This window comes from Pantherophis guttatus, chromosome 3 (genome assembly GCF_059756535.1).
Source record: "Pantherophis guttatus breed Tessera chromosome 3, ASM5975653v1, whole genome shotgun sequence".
NCBI classification, from domain to species: domain Eukaryota; kingdom Metazoa; phylum Chordata; class Lepidosauria; order Squamata; family Colubridae; genus Pantherophis; species Pantherophis guttatus.
In genome coordinates, this window is record NC_142065.1 from 193,800,844 (window position 1) to 193,825,759 (window position 24,916).

General features: G+C 40.4%; 1 long non-coding RNA gene across 4 annotated transcripts in view; it reads left to right on the forward strand.

Moving 5' to 3' along the window:
* Positions 1–16,805: 16,805 nt before the first annotated feature.
* LOC148114949 (uncharacterized) overlaps positions 16,806–24,916 on the forward strand; it is a 73,405-nt gene continuing 65,294 nt past the window's right edge. For 2 of the 4 annotated variants that reach the window (XR_015733431.1, XR_015733433.1), the window contains exons 1-2: positions 16,907–19,454; positions 22,723–22,887. This is a non-coding gene — a long non-coding RNA (uncharacterized LOC148114949). The other 2 variants (XR_015733434.1, XR_015733432.1) reach the window with 2 other exon arrangements.

The window sequence follows — 24,916 nt, forward strand, 5'->3', positions numbered from 1 at the left end:
TCTGATATTCCAGATTTTACAAGGTTGCATTCCAATGCTGGGCCAAATCTTTCTGGACAACTTCTCTAAACTTTTCTTTGTTACAAAGTAGGCTTCAGGTTCTACCAAAAGTGCTTTTTCAAGAGGTAACTGTACTTTCTTTGTTTTACTTTAAATCAGTGGTGAAATCCAATTTTTTTTACTACCGGTTCTATGGGCGTGACTTGGTGGGCGTGGTGTGGCTTGGTGAGCGTGGTGTGGCTTGGTGAGCATGGCTTGGTGGGCGTGGCAGGGGAAGGATACTACAAAATCTCCATTTCCCTCCCACTCCAGGGGAAGGATACTGCAAAATTCCCAATCCCCTCCCCACTCCTGGGGGAAGGATATTGCAAAATCTCCATTTCCACTCCACTCTGGAGCCAGCCAAAGATAGTATTTGCCAGTTCTCTGAACTACTCAAAATTTCTGCTACCGGTTCTCTGAACTGCTCAAAATTTCCGCTATCGGTTTTCCAGAACCTGCTGGATTTCACCCCTGCCTTAAATATATTTTGCTTCTCATCCAAGTAGCTTCAGTTCTGGTAAAACAAAGAAAGTGAAATAACAGGATACCTGTTCTAAAGAACTGACAAAGTTTACTGGATGAGAAGCAAAACATCTTCAAGATAAAACAAAGAACATCCAGTTGCCTCTTGAAAAAGCACCTTTGGGACAATCATGACCTGGATGACTGAGAATCTCCATAGACATTTAGGCTTCAGGTTCTACTTTAGTCTCAAAGAGCTGGAGAGATGATTTTACAGTCAAAGAAGAGAATTCCCAGGTCTCTTTTTCCCATCTTCCTGCCCAAAATACAAAGTTTGGAGGCTGAAGTCATCCTGTTATTTCTCTCATCATGTAATTCTTAATCTAGAGGATCATGACTCAGAGTTCTTCAGCAGGATTTCCAATGACTCTGCAATACATTTTAGCCTGAAAATGGTGGGAATTCCAACAATTCTCTTGTCAACAATAAATCTTTCTAAACAATATTCCATCTAAAGGAGCAAGGGCCTATGGCTCTGCTGAAAATTTAGCAGATGTCTATTTTTTTTTTTTAAAAGCTGAGGACCATATTTCCATAACTGTTCCAACTTTCGGCAGCCAAATTCGCCAGTCCTGTAAGCAGTTGAATAGGTTCAGAGCATTCTGTGTTGGTACTGGAACTCTACTGTCATAAAGTACTGAAAGGACTGCTATCAGCAAGGTAGTTTCATTGGCTATTGCAATTCACTTATGGTAAATACTCTTTTCCAAAGGACCAATGTGTTGAATTGGCAAAGGTCTTCAGTACTATCCTTCTGTCCTCTTGGCTTGAAACAAAGATTTGTTGTTCTTCTTGTTCTCACTTCCATCCCAGTGATTGCCCATCTCTCTGGAATTAGAAAGGGCACATGGAAGATACATTTCACTGAATCCTGCTCTGCGGCTGTGAAATTCCAGCTGTGGCATGCGGTTTCAAGTGTGGCGAGCAAACCAAGAGTTCATTAGCTTTTGTAGATCCGAAAAATGCCCTCATGTTCAAACAATCCCACACAAGGAACTTTCTGAAGGTGACATGATTAAAAGAATCATGGACCCATCTCTCAACTTGGAAGAACAGAGATGGAATACGAAGAAATATGTTAATGCTCAGGAACAGGTAACATGGCACCCCAAGGTACCTATGAACTTGGATATTTTTTTTTTTTTTGATATTCATCAGGATTCATGTACTAACTGACTTTTGAAAATGTTCTTTATTTTTTTTAAAGTTAAATAGGAAGCTACTATATTACCTAGTTCTTGATTTATTCTTTGAAAATAAAGACTGGTGGAAGTGCAAAAGTCACTGTTTTATTTGAAAGCATGTCCACCTCCCAAGTATGCAACCAAGGAAAGTTGCATACTTATGTGCATGCACACAAACAAACACACAGACACACACTGAAAAAAAGCAAAGGTAGATGAATGTCCTAATGAAGGTCTGGCCAATCAGTGGATTCCAAACTTGATGGCTGCTTGCTATTTCTAGATTGATAACATGGATGCTTTACATTTGGTATCCTCCTATCCAGTGGTGAAATCCAATTTTTTTTTACCACCGGTTCTGTGGACATGGCTTGGTGGGCATGGCAAGGGAAGGATACGGCAAAATCTCCATTCTCACCCCACTCCAGGGGAAGGATATTGCAAAGTCTCCATTCCCACCCCAGTCCAGGGGAAGGATATTGCAAAGTCTCCATTCCCACCCCAGTCCAGGGGAAGGATATTGCAAAATCTCCATTCCCACCCCAGTCCAGGGGAAGGATATTGCAAAATCTCCATTCCCACTCCAGTCCAGGGGAAGGATATTGCAAAATCTCCATTCCCACCCCACTCTGGGGCCAGCCAGAGGTGGTACTCAAAATTTCCGCTACCGGTTCTCCGAACTGCTCAAAATTTCTGCTACCAGTTCTCCAGAACCTGTCAGAACCTGCTGGATTTCACCCCTGCTCCTATCCATGTCTGAGGACTTTCTCAATGCATTGTTGGCCAGGAATGTTGCAGAACATTGGACTAGAACAGTGTTTTTTAACCTTAGCTACTTTAAGTTGTATGAACAGGAATTCCCCAGGCAGCATGCTGCCTCAGGCATTCTGGGGGTTGAAGTTCACATTGCCAAGGCTGAGAAAGCGTGGACTAGAGTATGGTTGGCCAAGTTCAGTTGGACTCATTTTAGGCTATACAGGAAAAAATATTAAAGCATTAAGATTGAACTAAGTTTTATCTAATGTACCTCTTTAGATATTTATTCTTCTTGTAGGAAACAGATGCAGCTTGAATAAGGAGATTACCTTAAAAGCCATCCTGTCTGAGCCTTTCCAAGAAACCAAGATATTTTGTTGCAACATTTTTAATGGAAAGCACAATCCCGGCACAAGAAGACAAATTGTGTTTACAGACTGAATTAGCTATGCTATGTTGTTGAGATTTTCTGGAAAGAATCCCCATCACTTGAATGAAGTTGCAGATTACCTTCAAAAAGTCTTTTAAAGCACAGATTTAAATGAGATTTTGCCGGCTGGTTTTTGCTTAAATGCTGCCCATATCTCCATCACCAATTTGGATCAGCCTATTTATTACTTGCTCTATCTTGCAGGTTTAAAAAAGGCAGACAGCTTAAAAATAGGTTGCATCTATCACACCAGAGACAATGCACAGAGATAAAGCATAGAAGAAAATAGGAAAAGCAGCCAATATATAACATGTATAGAGGTAATCATGGCGGAGGAATGAAACAAATTATAGGATTTACTGATCTGAATGGCACTAAAAGCAAATGAAGTAAACGGTACCTCTTAAAAGCAGTATCAAGAGTGCAGACTTTCAAAAGTGCTTGTCTGAGAAACTAGTATTTGTGGCTTTAATTAATGTTGCAATAAAATCTACCCTGCAATTTTTCAATGGATTTTCAACCTTATTATCAGGGTGCTTGAAGTTTTCCTAATTTCTCACTAGTGTTTCTGAGCTGGCTTTACTGTTAGAGACACTGTTGTTTATTGTTACAAGCAGTACAACTAGCAAGGTTTCTGATGAACATCTTTCCTCTTTCTGAAACTTTCTGAAACTTTCCAATCTGAAAAAGGACCAGGTATACATTCCTCTTATATCTTTCCTTGGGATACAGTGTGTTGGATATTCATCCTATGGTTGGGTAGTTAATATATAGAAAAACTATGTTTGTGACTTTAAATGATATAAGAAGAATGATTGGCTGTGCTATTATCAGGCAGCCATAAAAGTAGACAGGAAGCCCGGGAGCTCCTGCTCCTGCTATTTGATGATTGATCTCCTGAAGAGGGACTGTGTGTGACTGAAGAGAACTGTAAGCAAACTATGTTTTGTGTTGGAGAGTGATTATTCGAAGACGTGTTATCATTGTTTTGAGAAACCAAGTTTGTTTTTTCACTAAGAGTAAAGAATGTTTTTTTTTTCACTGTTCAGAGTCTGTGAGTATCTGTGTGTTTAACCAGCAACGTATCACTTTGCTGTCTGGTCTGTTGCCTACTATGCAGAGGGAAGTTTTACCCTCAACACAGTGGAAATATAGGAGTGGAGCAGTGGTGGGTTCCTCCCGGTTTGGTCTGGTTCGGCTAAGCCGGTAGTGGTGACGATATGACATCACCGAACTGGTTCTCCCCCCCCGCCCTCCCACCCCCCCACATTATTCTTACCTTTTATTTGGTCCCACCCCAAATCTATTGCTGCCTCCTGAGTCCCAGCTGATGACTAGAGGGAAAAAAACTGTTTAAACTCTTGCCGCGGGGCTTCAAAGGGCCGTCCTACAGCTGATCAGTGTTAAAAGCAAACAAATGAGTTGGGTCGTAAGTGCAAGGACTGGTCATAAGTGCGAAGACCTTCCAGAAATGACTCTGACCAGCTAGCCACGCCCACCTAGTCACATGACCTCCAAGCCACACCCACAAAATAAGTCACGCCCACAGAACCGGTAGTAAAAAAATTTAGAACCCACCCCTGGAGTGGAGGGAGGATGCAGTTAGAGAGATATTTGTGTACTGAACTATAGGGCATTATCACACCTCTTCCTTAGTAAGGAATATTAAAGATTAAAACATTTAAATATTATATAAATTATATACTATTATAATATATTTTACACATTAAAATATTGTTTAATCATTATATAAATATTAAAGAGTGCAGGGAAGAGCAATAAGGATGATTAGGGGGCTGGAGGCTAAAATGTATGAAAAACAGTTGCAGAAATTGGGTAAACTAGTGAAAAGAAGGACTAGGGGTGACATGATAGCAGTGTTCCAATATTTGAGGGGCTGCCACAAAGTTGAGGAGGTTAACCTATTTTCCAAAGCACTAGAAGGTAAGACAAGAAATAATGGATGGAAACTAACCAAGGAGAGAACTAATGAGAAATGTCCTAAAAGTGAGAACAATTAACTATTGGAATGTCTTACCTTCAAAAGTTGTGGGTCCTCCACCATTGGAGGCTTTTTTTTTTAATTTGATTTATATGCCGCCCTTCTCCGGAGACTCAGGGCGGCTTACAGTGCGTTAAGCAATAGCCTTCATACTTTTGTATATTTATACAAAGTCAGCTTATTGCCCCCACAAACTGGGTCCTCAATTTACCTACCTTAGAAAGGATGGAAGGCTGAGTCAACCTTGAGCCTGGGGAGATTCGAACTTGCAATAATTGCAAACAGCTGAATGTTAATAACAGGCTATTAGTCTGCTGCGCCACCAGGCTCTTACATTTAAGAGGGGACTGGATAGGCACTTCTCTGGAAAGGTATAGGATCTCCTGCTCGAGCAGGGGGTTGGACTAGAAGACCTCCTGTTAAGGATATTGATGTGTTAACCAACCAGCAGAGCAAGTGCACAGAGAAACGGTACTGAGAGCAATGAATACAATACATACAAACTGGTTTAACAAAGCTTTTACTTTGTGGTGAAAAACAATTGCATAGTCTTTTTATCAATCCAAGTCTTTAGCCATTCAAATCAGTCCGAAGTTACAGATATCTTCTTACCATACAAACAGCAGTAGGTAATAAACAGCAATTCAATGCTGGTAACAAATCACGATGGTAGCAGATCCATCCACTTCTTCACACCCGACAGTAACAGTTCCAACCAACAAGTCAAGCAATAAGTCAAGCAACAATGACTATAGCTCGACTCTCTCCTTATATACAGTTTACACTAGTAATTATCCACTTAAGATAAGTGGAGTCAGCAGTGCAATGACTCAACAGTACAATTAAGATAATTGCAGTCAGAAGTCTGTCAGCAGTCAATTACAATGACTCATCAGTACAATTACTCAGCATTACATCTTAAAGTTACAGAACTCATTTAAAGTTATAGCACACATATATTGCCTGGACAACTTGTTAGGCTTACACCATATCCTAACACCTTCCAACTCTTTTATTGTATGTTCTATGTTGTTCCAAATAGTACCAAACAAAATATAGTTGAGAATTAGAATTCCCCATGAATGCCAATTGTATCAACAACCAACTTCAATTTAACACCATGCCAGAGAAGTGAAAACAAGGTGTGTGTTAAACTAGTAGAAAGGTTGAAAAAAGAAATGCTGGACATACCGTATATTGCAGTGGGTATAAAATGGAACTGCACACTTATATTGAGAGATGGCAAGCAGGAATAAAGCAATGTTTCTCAAACTTGGCAACTTTAAGATGCGTAGACTTCATTTCCAAGAATATTACTTAGAATTGAAACCATTCGCTTAAATAACAGGTCAGCTCTGATTTATGACCATAATTTGAACTGGAACTTCTATCACTGAGTGATGCGGTCATTAACTGAATCACACCTAATTTTACAACCTTTTTTTCCCCATGGTTGTTAAACAAATAATCATAGTTATTAAGTGAATCCTACTTTCCCTGTTGACTTTGCTTATTGGAAGCTGGCTGGGAAATTTTCAAATGTCAATCATGTGACTCCAGAACGCTGGTTCCCAAGTGCCCAAATTCTGATTAAATGACATGGGACGTTGTGATGGTTGTAAGTATGAGGAACAGTTGTAAGTTACTTTTCTCAGCGGCCTCGTAACTTTGAACAGTTGCTAAATAAATGGTAATAAGTTGAGGACTACCTGTAACTTCATATGCAATACAGAAGAGGGAGTCAAGCTATTCTCCAAAGCACCTGAGGGCAGGACAAGAAACAGTGGGTGGAAACTAATCAAGTAGAAAAGCAACTTAGAACTAAGGAGAAATTTCCTGACAGTTAGAACAATTACCATATTTTTCAGACTATAAGACACTCTGGACTATAAGACACACCTAGCTTTTGGGGAGGAAAAAAAATCTGCCTCCGCCTTCCAGCATCCATCCAGTATTCATCTGGCCCTTTTGCCGTGGCCTGTTCACCACCGCCATGGCCCATTCGCCACCACGACCCATTCACTGCCACGGCCCGTTTGTGTTCTGCCCCAGCTCTGGATTCCCAAGGATTGTGACACACACCAACGGTCCTTATCAAAGTTATAATGTACCAAGAACAAAGTCCGGCAAAGGTTGGCAACCAGCCCAGAAAACAAGATACGATAAGACTCACTCTCCAAGATGCTCTGTAATAATTACATGTTGTTTCCAGCAAGAAATTACTAACTGTATGTGACTTAAATAGGCTAAGGGAGTGGCCAATTATCCTCAAACCTTACTCTTGAGGAGACCTCCTCCTCCTGAGTAGCCACTCCTGCCTTTTGGCAGCCCTGCGTGCTCAAGCATTGAGGAGAGGCTCCTCCACTTCACTCTCTCCACTTGAAGGAGCCTCTGGAGGTTCTGAAGGCCCTGGCTGAGTCTCTGCCTCTGGCACCACATCCTCTTCAGCCTCCTCACTGTCTGATGCGAGCGCCGGCTGCGCCGGCTGCTGGCGCAACCCCACACCAGCCTCCTCCTCGTCGGGATCAGCCACGATCTGCACAGGCCGCTGGCAGGCCACAACAGTTTGCCACCAAAGCACATTTGCTGCCGCCACTGCGGCCTGTTCTAGAACAGCTGATAGGCACCACACCAAGCCCCCTTCCCCCCACCACAATATTTGCTGTATAGGACTCAAAGACATTTTCACCCACTTTTTTTGGGGGGGGGAGTGTGTTTTATACTCCAAAAAATATGATAATCAGTGGAACAACTTGCCTCCAGAAGTTTTAAATGCTCCAACACTGGAAATTTTTAAGAACAGATTGGATAACCATTTGTTTAAAATGGTTTAGGATTTCCTGCCTAAGCAGTGGGGTTGGACTAGAAAATCTCCAAGCTCCCTTCCAACTATTCTATTCTATTCTATTCTATTCTATTCTATTCTATTCTATTCTATTCTATTCTATTCTATTCTATTCTATTCTATTCTATTCTTTAGTTTCTTATCTAATTTCAGTAAATCAAATATCTGTGCCTCCTCCGCTCAGACAGGGAACACTGATAATAACACCAGTGCAAACCACTACAGCCAAATATATGTATATATTTATATATACAGGACTGTATCTCCTGTACAACTATGTTCAGTACATTCTTTTGAGTTTGTCTGTGTTTCCTCCTAATTTATGTGGCTGCTTTTCTTCCTTCATTAATGGAGAATCTTTGAAAAATATCTTAATTTATTCTGTTTGCAAGTTTTCCCATGGAACAGCCAAAGACCAGCTGAGATGTTGCTTTAAACCTGAAGCCCTTACAAGCTATTTTGTAAATTAATATTGTAAAATGTACAAAGCAGGTGCATCAATGAATGCAAATTTTTAAATTCCCTAGTCAACAAATGACTTGGAATTTAGGGAGTTTTAATCCCCAGACATCTGGAACACATCAGGTGTCAGAAGGCTGAAGGATCCTTTTATCTATCAGCCCAGGGTAACTCATTCAATATAGTAAGTACTATTAATGAGCTCTCTACTGGTTTTTGTTTTTGTTTTGTTTTGTTTTGTTTTGTTTTGTTTTGTTTTGTTTTGTTTTATTTTATTTTATTTTATTTTATTTTATTTTATTTTATTTTATTTTATTTTATTTTATTTTATTTTATTTTATTTTATTTTATTTTATTTTATTTTATTTTATTTTATTTTATTTTTATGCTCTCTACATGGGGCTCCCCTTGAGGAGCACCCGGAGGCTCCAGCTGGTCCAGAATGCAGCCATGCGGGTGGTTATGGGAGCGGCGTGGCGCTCCCATGTGACCCCCCTCCTGCGCGAGTTGCACTGGCTCCCGGTGGCCTTCCGGGTGCGCTTCAAGGTTTTGGTTACCACCTTTAGAGTGCTCAATGGCATCGGACCGGGGTATTTACGAGACTGCCTTCTGCTACCAATAGCCTCTCACTGACCAGTACACTCCCATAGAGAGGGGCTTCTCAGGGTGCCATCGGCCAAACAGTGTTGACTGGCGGCCCCCAGGGGGAGAGCCTTCTCTGTGGGGGCACCTACCATCTGAAACGAGCTCCCCCAGAGATACGGAGGATCCCAGATCTGTGCACGTTTCGTCGTGCTCTCAAAACTTTTTTATTTCAGCAGGCTGGCCTGGCCTAACTCTCCCTTTTAAATTTTTAAATTGTTTAATCTGTTTTACAAATTGGGTGTTTTAAATTTGTTTTCGGCCAAAATATTTAATAATTTTAATGGACTTTTAATGTTTGTATTATCTGTATTTTATCTTGGTTGTTCACCGCCCTGAGTCCCCCCGGAGTAGGAGGGTATAGAAATTTGATAAATAAATAAATAAATAAATAAATAAATAAATAAATCAAATTTATATGACCACCCATCTGACACAAAATGACTCTGGGCGTGGACAATAAAAGCAATGATTTAAACATTATACAAAACTCTTACAAAACATTATATAGAACTCTTCTTCTTTACTTCCTCTTTTACTACTTTGGATGTTGACAAAATTTAGAATTAAATATTAAAATAAATAAGATAATTAAAGGGAACACATCAAAATATTACACATGATGCAGCTAACATCTAAGGTCCTTCTTAGCAGGGGATCCCAAGACGTGCTGAACCCCCTCCTTCCATTTTAAAGGGATTTCAAGAAGGGTATAAAGGAAAGGGCCAACACTGGTGGAGAGGAGATGATGTTCCAAAAAGCAAGTGTCATGGCATAAAAGGCTTGTCTCCTGGGCCCTGTCAGATGTAACTCCTTAAAGGAGAGGGTGGGACCCACAACATCTCTCTCTTGCCAGATCTGATGAAATGGATAGACATACTTGGGGAGAGGCAATCCCTCAGATAACCTGGCTTCATGTTTTATAGGGCAACCACCACCTTGAGTTGGACCTGGAAGCAAATTAGCAACCAATACAGCTCATGGATCAGAAGTGTAAATGTGTCCTTCCACGGGCATACATACCAATATAACATATAATATATATTATATTATATATTATATTATAATATAATATATATGAAAAATATAACATCACATCACATCACATAATATAAAACAGGGGATGTGGTGGCTCAGTGGCTAAGACGCTGTGCTTGTTGATCGAAAGATTGGCAGTTCAGCGGTTCAAATCCCTAGTGCTGCAAAACGGGGTGAGCTCCCATTACTTGTCCCAGCTTCTGCCAACCAAGCCGTTCGAAAGCACATAAAAAATTCAAGTAGAAAAATAGGGACCACCTTTGATGGGAAGGTAGCAGCATTCCGTGCACCTTTGGCATTTAGTCATGCCGGCCACATGACCACGGAGATGTCGTCAGACAGCGCTGGCTCTTTGGCTTAGAAGTGGAGATGAGCACTGCCCCCTAGAGTCGGGAACGACTAGCACATATGTGCGAGGGGAACCTTTACCTTAAATCTGCCAGATGTTCTTCAAGGGCAGCCCTGGGTAGAGCTCATTGCAACAATCAATTCAGGACTGCGAAAAAGCCTCACCATCTTGTATGCAACTGGCAAACAACATGGCATTGCTTAAAGACTCTCCTGAGAAAATGAGTGTCACCTTCTCCTCAGCAGGAGACCAGCAGGAACCCTACATTGCACATTATATCTGGTGTAGTTCCACTTCATCCAATACCCAAAACGGTAACATCATATATCTGAAAGGTCCTGAAACTCAAACCTACTAAATCTCACCAAGGTTCTGTTGAAGTCTGTGGTTTCCCCTTCTAGACCCCAACAGCATCCAGGCACCGGGACAGGACAAGCACAGCATGGGTTACTTCACTGGGGTGGACACATATAATTGAGTGTCATCAATGTTCTAGTGAAACATCACTCCATAGTGATGGATATCATCTTTCTTCATTCCACACATTCCTATTCCATAGGGTGACTGACCAAAGTTTACCTTGGGCTTAATTTAACTCATTCTGACATTTGGAAGAATGGTGGCAGTCCATGCATAACATCTGCAGTTAACACTGCTGTCTAAACAAATGCTTGTCAAGAATGTTTTTTTCCCTCTTTGTCATATAGAGTTTTACATCATTTAAAGTCATTGTTCACCCATCAAGGTTGGTCAAGCAAGAGTATGTTGCAAGGTTATTTTAACAAGGAAAAAGGAGAAAGCTTTCTGCATCAGTTTGGAGGTTTCTTAAATACCTTTTTGCAAGACACGTTTTCTTTTATTCAGAGGGAGTATAATAAAGCACTGATGGATCTAGGGCAGTATAGCAAAAGGCAGGCACTCATGTTCATATATCTTCTTTATGATTTTTTACAGCATCCGTATAGTTTCCCAAAAGTAGGCTTGAAGCAAAGGTCTTAAATTGGACTTAGCTAAGAAAATGTTCACAGGCTGCTCTTGTTTCACTATTCTTTTTAGACTGTAATGGTGCCTGCAATAAAGAGGGCTGAATTCCAATGAGATCACCAATGAGATTTTAGGGAACAACAAATCTGTGATATTTTCCAGTATTTTATTTTCTCTTCCTCTTATACATGTGTGCAGAGGTCTTTCTCCCTTTCTCTCTCTCTCTGTGTGTGTGTGTATATATGTTTGTACATACACACACACACACACACACACACACTTCCACAATTGTGGAAATTGCAATTATACCATTGTATGTGTATACGATATACAGTAAAGGCAATGATGAAATCCAATTTTTTTTACTGTGGGCATGGCTTGCTGGGCATGGTGTGGCTTGGTGGGTGTGGCTTGGTGGGCATGGCAGGGGAAGGATATTGCAAAATCTTCATTCCCACCCCATTCCAGGGGAAGGATATTGCAAAATCTCCATTCCCACCGCACTCTGGGGCTAGCCAGAGATGGTATTTGCTGGTTCTCTGAACTACTCAAAATTTCTGCTGCCGGTTCTCCAAACTGCTCAATATTTCTGCTACCGGTTCTCCAGAACCTATCAGAACCTGCTGAATTTCACCCCTGAGTAAAGGCAAAGGTTTCCCCATCCAGTTGTGCCTGACTCTAGGAGGCGATGCTCATCCACTTCTTAGCCAAGGGAATCAGCATTGTCCAAAGAACCTTTCCGTGTTCATGTGGCCAGCATGACCATATGCTGAGTTGCATAAAATGCTGTTACCTTCCCACTGAAGTGGTACCTATTTATCTATTTGCATTTGAATGCTTTCAAGTTGAGAGCTGGGCAGGAGATGCACATACAAAGGATTTATGTTTCAACTGTGTATTCATGACTGACATGTTAGAGTGGTGCGGTGGCATAGAGGTGGAGTTTGATCCTAGGTAGAAGCAGATATTTCTTTTTCTGGGCACACTGAGAATATATCTGCTGAACAGAACTCTGCATTGGTGATAGGAAAGGCATCTGGCCATTAAAACACTCTGCTAGCTCCATTCAGTTGCCCAGACTCCACTCCACAAGGGGTTATGGGGTTGTTTAAAGAAGATGATGATTCATGACCGACATGTTGATTTTTTTTTTAACTGTCATGGTCTGCTGATACCAGGGACCACTTGCTATGCTAGCAGGTAATTTTTTGGTGGTTGAAGAGCACACTTTAATATATTTTGAATGAGTGGGGGATAATGTAAAACAAACAGATCCAGAATTTTCTGAGAGTTTTTGAGTTTTATTTGGAATTTTAAAAAGAAACAAAATCCTTGAAACTAATTATCTATCTCTTGTTCCTCAGCCTTTCTCTATTCAGCTTGAATATCTACTGAACATCTTTTCTATGTGGGCATTGGATGATCTGCATTGGACCATCCTAAACCTTAATTTCCATAATTTGACTCTATTCACTTAATATACAATTAATGCAGTTCTGAAGATTGAAGGGAAACCTAATTTTATACATTTAATTTTCTTTTCATGCATTTCTACTGAGTTTTCTACTCGATTCCATCTTCCAGTGCACCATCTTCTTCCAAATGTATAAAATGCATCCATCTGCCTGTTGAAATAAATCCTGTAGTGCTCAATCAGCTTCCTCCCATTTTCTCTGCAGAATGCATTTCCACCAAGACAAACACATCATTTTATTTGATTCACAGGCATTATTTTCCAAAGAGTTACATGGCATGAATTGTGGGAAAAATACAACTCTGTATTTTTCCTAGATAATTGCACTGACTTGCAAGCAATATTTTTCTTCATTAAAGTTATGCTGGGGGAGAAAATTCATCAGTAGCAAATGACAGTGTACCTCACACAGGTTTCAAACTTCATGGTACATCAGCCATCATTTTAAAACAAATCCCAGGAGCAGGAAAGGAGACAGATCGGTGGAATAAGTATTTAATCCAATTCAATGTCTCCCTCCTTAGTAAGACAAGTTGTACTGGAGGAGGAAGGTAAGTTATCCATCATGAGGGAAATGGTACACCCTGAATTTGCCAATAAACATCGGTTTTTTGCTCCATCAGCACCTGCCCTGGAAAGTTCTTTTAAATATATAGAACCGCCAGTCTGAAACAAATGGAAAGCTATTTTCTTCTAGTTGAATTATTTCTGTAAAGACAAATGAAAAGAAAAGAAGAAACAAATTTCCAACATTTCCTTGATAGCTACAAAAGCTCAGGAGAATAAATTCTTTAAATTCCATGGCACCTTGCCACTTTGGATTTTTTAAAATTTATTTGTAATTATTTCAGGATTAACACCAGAACAATTAAGTAAACAATATCCCAATCAAGGAACTACCAATGAAGATAAACAAGCTAACAGTGAACAATAGGCTTATCAAGAAACCACCAAAAACCCTTCCACCAATACTGATAGGGCAAGCCACTAGTAGATAAAAATAAAAGCAACCCCACTCCCTTCAAGGGGAGTGATGTTACCTAGTTTGGTTAGGAAAAGCCTGCAAGAAAACCACTAGGTTCAGAAAACACCAAGGACCCCACAATTCAACCCTGAGCAAAAAAATATTCTCTTCTATCAGTAATTATTTCATGATTAGAACAGTGCAAGAATAGTGTATATTGAAATATTGTCTCCAATGGGGATTCAAAATGAGTCACTGTAAATAATGGTGGTTAATATTGTAAATTGCTGCAATTGTTTCTGTATTTTGATGATTGCATATTCTAATGTGGACATTGAACCAGTGGTGGGTTGCTTCCGGTTCGCACCGGTTCAAAAGAACCGGTAGTAAACATTTTTAGTAGTTCGGAGAACTGGTAATAACATTTGCTGGCCACGCCCCCGAACTGGTTCCCAGCCCGATCGCCGCTTGCTTACCCCGCCCACCTCATCAGAGGCTTTTTTTTTTAACTTTTAAAAGCATTTTTTCTACAAACTTTTTGGCCAAAAAAATGCTTTTAAAAGTTAAAGAAAAAGCCTCTGATGATCACACGCCTCAGCTGGGATCTTCAGAGGCTTCTGAAAACATTTTTCCTGCAACCTCTTCAGCCGAGGAGGTTGTAGGAAAAAAAATCCCTTTAAAAGCCTCTGGCAATTCCAGATGATTTGCCTGATCATCAGAGGCTTCTAAAAGCATTTTTTTTTCTGCAACCTCTTAAGGTTGTAGAAATAATGCTTTTAAAAGTTAAAAAAAAAAAAAGTTGGCCATGCCCACCCAGTCACATTACCCCCCAAGTCACGCCCACAAAATAAGCCATGCCCATAGAACCAGTAGTAAAAATTTTTAGAACCCACCCCTGCACTGAACGTTTTGATTGTAAAATGTAAACATGGCTTAGGACCTAGGTACTTACGAGACCGTCTTCTGCCACCAGTAGCCTCTCACCGGCCAGTACGCTCCCATAGAGAGGGGCTCCTCAGGGTGCCATTGGTCAAACAGTGTCGACTGGCAGCCCCCAGCGGGAGAGCCTTCTCTGTGGGGGCACCTGCCATTTGGAACGAGCTCTCCCCAGAGATACGGAGGATCCCAGATTTACGCACTTTCTGCCATGCCCTCAAGACTGTTTTATTTCAACAGGCTGGCCTGGCCTAACTTCCTTTTAATTTTTAATTTTAAATTTGTTTTAAAACAATAGGGGTGTTTTAATTTGTTTGGGCCAAATTATTTAATGTGTTTTTACATTGTTTTTTAAATTTTTTATTATGTGTGTTTTATCTTTTGGCTGTTCACCACTCTGAGTCCTTCGGGAGTAGGGCAGTATATAAATCCAAAATAAAGTAAAGTAAAAGTAAAGTAAAAGTACTTCAGAATGACTCCTACTGCTATGTCATTTAAGATGCTCCCTTACATAGACTTGACACTGACCACTTTGTGCTTTATTCTTCCATTTTATATCTTTTTATGTCTCTTTGTTCCTTCCTCACCTATTTCCTTTCCCCCCCACAAATGGGCATATTAGGAACATGGGGAATTCTTTAGCAGAAAAATCCTATATCTTTGAAGGTCAGTTCTGATAATAGATTCTTCTTCTTCTTCTTAGTGCTTTTTCCAGAAATAAATTCATGGTCTGCTTTTTCCTCCAGATAAATCAAGTGTCAATCCATCTGTTGCAACAGGAAAGGACGGACGGACTAACTTGTTGCTGGAGGCTGATATTTTGTGCTGAAAGAGAGTGACTGACCAATGTCACCCAACCAGCTTCCATGTCTTAGGCGTGACTAGAATTCACAATCTTCTGTTTCTATCTTGGTGCCTTAACTACTAGACCCGTGATGGTGAACCTATGGCACACGTGCCACAGGTGGCACACGTAGCCATATCAGTGGGCACGCCAGCTCAGCTAGAGAGGCTCTGGAGGCTGGGGACAGCAAAAAAGTCACTGTCTGTCCCACCAGGAGTTGGGAAATGGGCCCTTTCAGGCCACCGAGGGAGTGGGAAAGCTTTTTTCGCCCTTTCCAGATGCATAGAGAGGATCTGGTAAGAAAGAAAAATGTGCCTACCAGGCCATCGCATGCCAGGAGTGGGGAGGGATGGGGATTGCGTGCGCATGCACAGGGGGGCACATAGAATTATGGGTGTGGGCATGCGCATGCGCGAACCTCCCCCACCCCCCCTCTCCTGGCACGCGATGGCAAAAAGGTTAGCCATCACTGTACTGGCCTTCTAGAACTGATAATAAATAAGGATCAACAAACAGAATACCAGAATACTTTGCTGAACATGCATGCCCGTATATACAATAGGTGTCAGGCATGAAGAATTTTTTTTTTAAATTTGATTTATATGCCGCCCTTCTCCAGAGACTCAGGGCGGCTTACAGTGCGTTAAGCAATAGCCGTCATACTTTTGTATATTTTTATACAAAGTCAGTTTATTGCCCCACAAACTGGGTCCTCAATTTACCTACCTTAGAAAGGATGGAAGGCTGAGTCAACCTTGAGCCTGGTGAGATTCGAACTTACTTTAATTGCAGACAGCTGGTGTTAAATTACAGTGCTTTTAGTCTGCAGAGCTATCCAGGCTCTTCTAAATTTAATCTAAGAATTAATTTAATCTAATTTAATCTAAGAATTAAGTTCCAATTAAACTGATTTATTGCTCATGCCTATACACAAGAATCTAGTGAACTAACGGTCAGCACTAATTTGACACTAAGTAAGAGTTAAGGAAATTCAAGATAGTTTGGACTTTAGAGGCCTTGGGAGCATAACAACTCTAAGCTGATTTGTCTCTTGGCTCCACCTTCACCCCCAGGCCCTGCCACTCCTTTTCCTACATCAGGATGTCCTAGAAAAGCCACGGATTCCTTCTCAAACAATACTGTGATCTTTTCTTTCAGTGATGGATAGAAGAGAATGTAATTAAGTTTTCACTGAAAAATAAACACAGCTGCCCATAATTGCAGCTCAGCAATAATGTCTTTTAACAGTTGCCAGATTTTAGGAGGAGGAATTTAAATCATTATATTAATTTAAATCTGTCTTTACCACCTCTCATTTCTACATATCCTAGAAGTCCGTTTATTTGTCTTTCCTTTTTAGCAGTTAATTCTGATAGGGGGGAAGAAAAATACACATTCAAAGTCCACTTCAAGAAATAATGTCAAGGTAAGGAATTCATTTTTTTTTAGGGATCATTTTCATATTGGTCTTCTGTAAAGTATGGTCAAATTTTCAGAGCTGGTTTTAAACTTAGACCTTTCAAAGTTGCACGGTATTGCTCCTAGATCTTTTTAGAATTGAAGGGGATGGTTTTTTAATCATTGCTTCAGCTCAATTCTGCATTATGCACCCAACAATTTTAAATTATTTCTAGATATTCACCCTCACTACTTGATCCTATTCATGGTTGTTTGAACACCAGTCGTACTGAGTTCAGTGGCATTTATTTTTAAATTACAGGCTTGGGAGATTTACCTAGCAGCTACTCTGCTATCTTCAGGACCCAGACAGAACTTGCTTTCCCCCCCCTGAATTAACTGAATTATTTTAGTGAAACATTTTGTCCTCTATTTTTCTGCTTTTAAGTTTTTAGGGAAGGGGGTTCAATTCAATGCTTAACTCTCAGAAACTATCCAGAAATTAATTTATAACCCCAGAATAGCCTTTTCCCACTAATGTTTTGAGACTACATCTTTCAGAATTCCAGAATCTTCAAAACAACTGTTAAATGTTCTCTTTTTCTCTCGGAGGTGACTATCCCAAAGACTAGCCCTGTGACAGGAAGAGGGTTGAAGATAGTTTTAAAAATATTTTATTAAAGTTGGTTATAAATAAAAATACAAAATGAAACAGAAAGCTAGGAAAAGGAAGAAGAATGTGTGGATGGATGGATGGATGGATGGATGGATAGATAGATAGATAGATGATAGATAGATAGATAGATAGATAGATAGATAGATAGATGATAGAGTGGTGGGTTGCCCCCGATTTGGTCTCTGATTTGGCTCTACCCACCCACCACAACATCATCATGGATGATCTGCGCATGCGCAGAAGCTTTTGCACATGTGCAGAAACGTGTGCGCTCCTGTTGCAAACTGGTAGTAAAGGTAAGTAGAACCCACCCCTGGAGATAGGTAGGTAGGTAGGTAGGTAGGTAGGTAGGTAGATAGATAGATAGATAGACAGACAGACAGACAGACAGACAGACAGACAGACAGACAGACAGATACACATACATACATATATACATGCCTTTTGCTTGACAAAAGCATTTCAAGTCATTCCCATAACAATAAAATCATTCTAATTACCAAAACCTACTTTTTAAACTTTCAAGCAAAAGGTCCAGAACAACCTCCTCCTCCTCCTCCTCCTCCTCCTCCTCCTCCTCCTCCTCCTCCTCCTCCTCCTCCTCCTCCTCCTCTTCCTCCTCCTCCTCCTCTTCCTCCTCCTCCTCCTCCTCCTCCTCCTCTTCTTCCTCCTCCTCCTCCTCCTCCTCCTAACTAGGTAAATTCTTCTCTTTGATTAAAACAGTCAGTTTCATCATCTTTGCCAACTCTGTCACCTTTACCAGACATCCTTCTATTGTGGGAATTAGTATAATCTTTCCATCTTTGTGCATACGAGAGCCTCACTATTTTGAACATATATAGTGTTTCTGAATTGTTATGACATTTTCTGAGAGTGGTTTTCAAAGAGAACACGAGGCTAGAATGAAATTATGCAAACAATTCCGTTCAGAATCTTGAGGCTTAAGTTCACCGTCCTCTAAAAACTAAATACCATATTTAAACACTTGTATTTGTTTACCGTGTGGAACCAGAATGGGGAGAAAGCTATCCTTTGTGCTAAGGTACACAGTACAGCAAACTGGATTTTCAATTTATCTTAGATCACAGTGGGCTGTGCAAAGCTCACTTCTATAACAAAGCAACATCTTTAATACTTTAATCTTTAATATTGGCCCTGTTTCCATGGAAACCGTAACTCATAAATTCAAGTCATTAGGAGAACAGCTAAAGCATCACCCTACCTTAAAAATAAGTTTGAAATGGTCAGTCTTTCTTCTCTTTTTCCCTTAAATTCCCCTTTTAACATATATTAACTATTCCACAGTCACAAATGCTTATACCAACATTCACCAAGAACTGTGGATAGAAATGGAGGGCAAGACTTCGGGAAACACATTACATGCAAAACAGTATAAAATGGGATTATAACGATTCTATCTTCACTGCGTTTTATTTATTTAGCGTATTACCCAGCCTATCTACTTAAAACTCAGTTGTGTGTAAGATTATGAGAAAAAGCTATGGTGAATGCACTTGAAGAAGGGTGGGACAGAAAGAGTGGATAGAAGGTAGAATCAAGAATGTATCTTGTCACTAATTTTATGCCCCAAAGTCACATAAGATCAAAAAAAATAAACATAGATCACAAAGGTGAGATTCTCTGTAAATTCAGAACATATTTGCTACGGTGTGTGGAAAGAAGCTGACTGTCAGTCCTGGAAGCCATCTTTTACTTTGGATCTTCAGGGCTGCCACATTTAGTGCTGTGGGAAACTGGGAGGGGGGATTGTATGGAGTTGGGGAGATATCTAGCCATAATAACTTTCTTTTCTCTGAGAGTCAAGGTCATCCTGCCCTGCACCTGGAGTGGTGTGACTGGGAGGCATCTCCAGATGGGACTGTGCATTGACTGGATGTTCTATTGTTAAGTAAGAAATTTGTTAAGTGACTTTTGCCACATTTTACAACCTTTCTTGCCTCAGCTGATAAGTGAATCACTGTAGTTGATAAGTTATGACCAGAGGTGGGTTTCAGCAGGTTCTGACCAGTTCTGGAGAACCAGTAGTGGAAATTTTGAGTAGTTCAGAGAACTAATGGAACAGCTTGCTTTCAGAAGTTGTTCTGGAAGTTCATCACTGGAAGCTTTCAAGAAGAGACTGGACTGTCAACTGTCAGAAATTGTGTAGGGTCTCCTGCTTGGGCGAGGGGTTGGACTAAATGGCCTACAAGGTCCCTTCCATTATAATTCCATTATAATTCATACAAAACCCCATTCCTTTTGATGTGTACATGTGAAAAGAGGGAAACCAAAAATATGATTTCATGGCCATAGTTGTCATCTTGAACTTTTGAAATAGTCAATGTCCTGCTTAAGACGATGAGAAAACAGGAATAAGAAAACAAGCTTCCTGCTTGTTTCTTTTTCTCTGTATCTTTGCTCAGGGGAAAAAAAAATTCTTCCATTTTTCTTTTATCCAGAGAAGTTAGCAGCCCCATTAACAGGGGTCTGCTGGGAAGCAAAAATCTATTGAAATAAATCTTTTTTTCTTTTTAATTTTAACTGAGCAGTTTTATGCCGAATAAAAAGCATTGATAGATCTAAGCATTTCATCAACTCACTCATAATTGAGAAGGACGCAGCATAATTGTCCTCATTGCTCCTCCTGCACATAGGCAGACAGATCTGGACGTAACTGTGCCAATGATAAAAGGTAGAGAATTTCTGGCAGGCAGGTAGAATCAACTTGTTCAGGCATAACTTTATTAGAGGATTAGCCTGGAAGCAAATAGTTAGATGGCTAAAAATTCTATAATCTCATCAATTCCTTGACTGCTCTGCTTTCCGTAAAAGGTATAGAAAGAACACAGAGCATGGCTTTGAAATTTCTTCCAAATCCTTTATTCACGGTGGCCAACAGATTCTCCCTTCATGCTGTGCCTGTGCATATGTGTGCTTGTGAACTGGGAAGCACAGGATAGACTGCACATGTCCAAGATCAAATCTGGCTCGGTCACCGGGACCAGAGATTTAGTCTTCTGAGTTTTCGTATTTCTGCTGGAGCCCACCTTCAGGGAACTTCTCTCTACCTGAATATATGCACATGTTCCGCTCACAATTTGCTATCCAATTGTGTCATCCTTAGAGATGCATCAGGGCAGTGGTGAAATCCAAATATTTTACTACCAGTTCTGTGGGCGTGGCTTGGTGGATGTGGCATGGCTTGGTGGGCATGGCTTGGTGGGTGTGGCAGGAGAAGGATACTGCAAATCTCCATTTCTACTCCACTCAGGGGAAGGATACTGCTAAATCCCCATTCCCTCCCCACTCCAGGGAAGGATATTGCAAAATCTCCATTCCCATCCCACTCCAGGGGAAGAATATTGCAAAATCTCCATTCCCACCCCACTCTGGGGTCAGCCAGAAGTGGTATTTGCCAGTTCTCTGAACTATTCAAAATTTCCGCTACCGATTCTCCAGAACCTGTCAGAACCTGCTGGACTTCATCCCTGCATCAGGAACAGAAAATGTTTGACATAGCAGCTCCTAGCTGGATTCAGCTCATTTTTTGAACTTGCTCAGCTTTTCCCAATACACCTAATTTGGTCTCTTTCTGTTCGGGTCTCAGAGAATTATCTTGCTGATGGGTAGACAAAGCTTGAGTTCCAATACATTTTTTTTTTCATTTTAAATTTATTTATTTTTGTTCTTCCCATTTAATAATTAATATGTTTCATTGGTTAGAAACAAAATAAATAGGAGCTTGCTCAGTTTTAGCAATACAAACTCTGGAAATGATAAAAATGGAAGATCCTGTCTATTAATGGTCCACATGGAATGTCCACATGGAAATGTTATTCTAGGTCGTTAGAGGAAAATTTGAATGAGTAGTTGGGAATTGCTGCCCTCCCCCTTCCTGTATAACTTTTTTTTTTTTTTGGTTTCTCCATTTTGGAGTACAAGAAGGAAAAATTGAATGAACCATGAATGTATACATTGGGAGAATGGGTAGTATATGTGAACAAGCCCTGTGCTATTTGGCTTTAAAGGAGCATAAGGCAGAAAATTCACCAGATGAATTCTCCATTCCCAAATTGTCTAACTAGGCAACCTTAGATGATCCTTCAAAATTAAAACAAGGTTGAGCTTTATTAGAACTTGAGCAAGAGACACCAGATAAAGATAAAACAGGGCTATAGGTTGTATTGAGAAGTTGAAACAACATTCTAGATCAGGGGTCTCCAACCTTGGCAATTTGAAGACTTGTCGACTTCAACTCCCAGAGTTCCTCAGCCAGCTGGCTGAGGAACTCTGGGAGTTGAAGTCGACAAGTCTTCAAGTTGCCAAGGTTGGAAACCCCTGGTCTAGATAGAAGAAGACTGTGGCAAGCCATTTTGATATTGCTGCAAAATAAATATGTAAATAAATAAATAAATAAAACAATATGGATATATTAGTGTAGTCACCATGAATTGACCTCAACTGGAAAGACTCTACATCTCACAGCACAATATCACACTGTTATGTATGCATTCACTGTTTACGAATTTAGTTTCTCATCTTGTGTTTTTTGGTATTGAAAAAAATGACATTGAATCGTCTAAAAGCAATATAGGGAAATTAAGAGACAATAGGAGTCTCCGTGTTATAAATTACCACTTCAAGCCCAGCATTAGATTTCCAACATTGCTAAACAATGCCTTACTTTGTGCCAGATACATTTAAAATGTTCTTTAAGGAGAAACGGAGGTCAGGAAAGAATAATTTTCAATTATTTCCACAAAGTTTAGGCTCGTAAAAGAATAGCAGTGATTTTTGTTAAATGTCTGAATAATTTGGGCATAGTTTCCTGATTCACTAAACAGAAAGGGAAAAAAAAACACAATTGTTCAGCACTTTTTGATTGTTTATAAGAAGGCAGTTGGAATGGAAAATTTCTTGGAACCCCATAAAACCACTATTTCCCCCCATAATTCCCTAGACACAACTGTTTTCAATAATAAAAGCACATTTGAAGGACTATCTTCTCCTGGTCATATCTATCAGAATAGAGAAGCAGGCAATATTGCAGGTCTGTCTCCTAAAAGGTATATCTAGTGGGACCCAGAAGAAGGATCCTCTTTGTGGTAGCTCCTTCCTTGTGGAATATCATCGCCCTAGAAATAAAATCATTCCCCACTTTAACCATCTTTTGCAAGGCTCTGAAGCAGTGGTGGGTTGCTACCGGTTCGCTCGAGTTCAAGTGAACCCATAGTGGTGGCAGCAGGAGGCTTCGCCCACCGGCCTGGACATCATCATGGACGCTCTGCGCATGTGCAGAAGTGCTGTGCACTCGCGCTCCCAATAGTAAACTGGTAGCGAAGGTAAGTGAAACCTACTACTGCCCTGAAGACCTTTTGCCAACGGGCCTGGGGAACCCAGAGTGGGATGGAGCCCACCAAGTGGCTTATTTGACTGATTGTTTTCACAGGGAGGTGACGGAGAGTTTTCATTTTTTTATTGTTTTTTATATGAGATATTTTTACCTTTGTAAGCTGAGAGTGAGTTGGGCAGCCATATGAATTTTCTTAAACAAATAAATTAGAAAAGCATGAAAGAAGACCCAGCTTGTCATTTCCATTTTACCAACAATTGTGTGAATTTTGAGTTTTTTTCCCCCCTTTATGTTAATATTCTCCTTCAAACAGCAGCCACATATTTCAAGGTCTACTGGAGGTGGCCAAAAAGAACTAAAAAGTAGGAGCTTTTTCATCGCAGCTACTGAGTTCTCCTGCTGTGTGATCAGTGAGGGGACAACAATGCTTCATTCTTCCAGGAGAAGCACTTTAATGACACTTTTTCTTTTTCTTTTTTTTTTACAAAAGTTAACTCCAGACATCAGTTCTCAATGCTGTCATTTCAATAAAAATATTTCTTTTCATGTGAGATCTCTTTCTCTCACACAAATGTGGTCATCACATCATGATATCATCCATCTAGAAGTGTCTATAGATGGTTAAGAAAAGTCAAGATGGCGGTCAGAATCGCTAGAACCACCAGAATTGCGGTCAGATTATTGAAATCTGAAGGGATTTCATCATATCAGCACAGTCATTTTACTATTTATACCAGTGATGGCTAATCTTTTTGCCATCATGTGCCAAAAGTGGGGCGAATGCAGGGGGAGGGTCGCTCGTGTGCATGCCCACACCCATAATACTATGCGCCCCACCCCCTGCTCATGAATGTGTGACCCCCCACACATTTTTGGCATGCGATAGCAAGGTAGGCCCATTTTTTGCTCTTCCAGGGCTCTAGAGCCTTTCTAGGAGGCTGGGGAGGGCGAAAATGGCCTTCCCCACTCCCCCGGAGGCTCTCTGGAGGCTAGAAACAGCCTTTTTCCTGACTTCTGGTGGGCCCCAAAGTCCCAAAAATCAGCTGGCCGGTGCGCGCATGCATGCTGGAGCTGAGTTTGCATACCCACTGATATGGCTCCACATGCCATCTGTGGTACGCGTGTCATAGGTTTTCCATCACGGATTTATACTATTTCCTAAGGTCCCTATGACAGATTATACATCATACTGATGGGAAATCATAGGAATTGCATCTATGTTTTAATTCTACCAAAAGTTTATTCCCTTAAGAGCAGCAACAGCCTATTTATTCTAATTGTGAAATCTTAATGATCACTACTCAAAATCTGTTTTACTGCCTACTATTTATAAAGTCCATAATCACAGTTCAAAATGTTGACAAATGAATACAGAATGATGTATTCAATATTTCAGGATACAGATAATGTTTGACTTATGACCATTCATTTAATGACCCGCTTGAAGTTACAACACAGTGCTCATGAATAGTCCTCCTGCTTACAATGATAGCAGCATCTTCAAGTGATCAAAATTAAGGAACTTGGCAACCAGCATGTATTTACAATCATCACAGGATTCTGGGAATCACATGGCCACCATTTGGAATCTTCCCAGGGAACGTCCAATCAGCAAATTCAATGGGGATCAGGGGTGAAATGTTCCCGGTTTGGACCAGTTCGCCCGATCCAGTAACGATAGTGGCGGATGGTTTGGAGAAGTGCTAGCAAAAATCCCTGCTCCCCCACCCCCATGCCCAGCTGAGCCGCACGATTATCAGAGGCTTTTTTTTTTTACTTTTAAAAGCATTTTTTCTACAACCTCTTCAGCCAAAAAAATGCTTTTAAAAGTAAAAAAAAAAAAAGCCTCTGATGGTCGTGCAGCTCAGCTGATCATCAGAGCCTTTTAAAAGCATTTTTTTCTACAACCTCTTTGGCTGAAGAGGTTGTAGGAAAAAAAATGCTTTTAAAAGCCTCTGATGATCCCAGCTGAGTTGCCTGATCATCAAAGGCTTTTAAAAGCATTTTTTTCAGCTGAA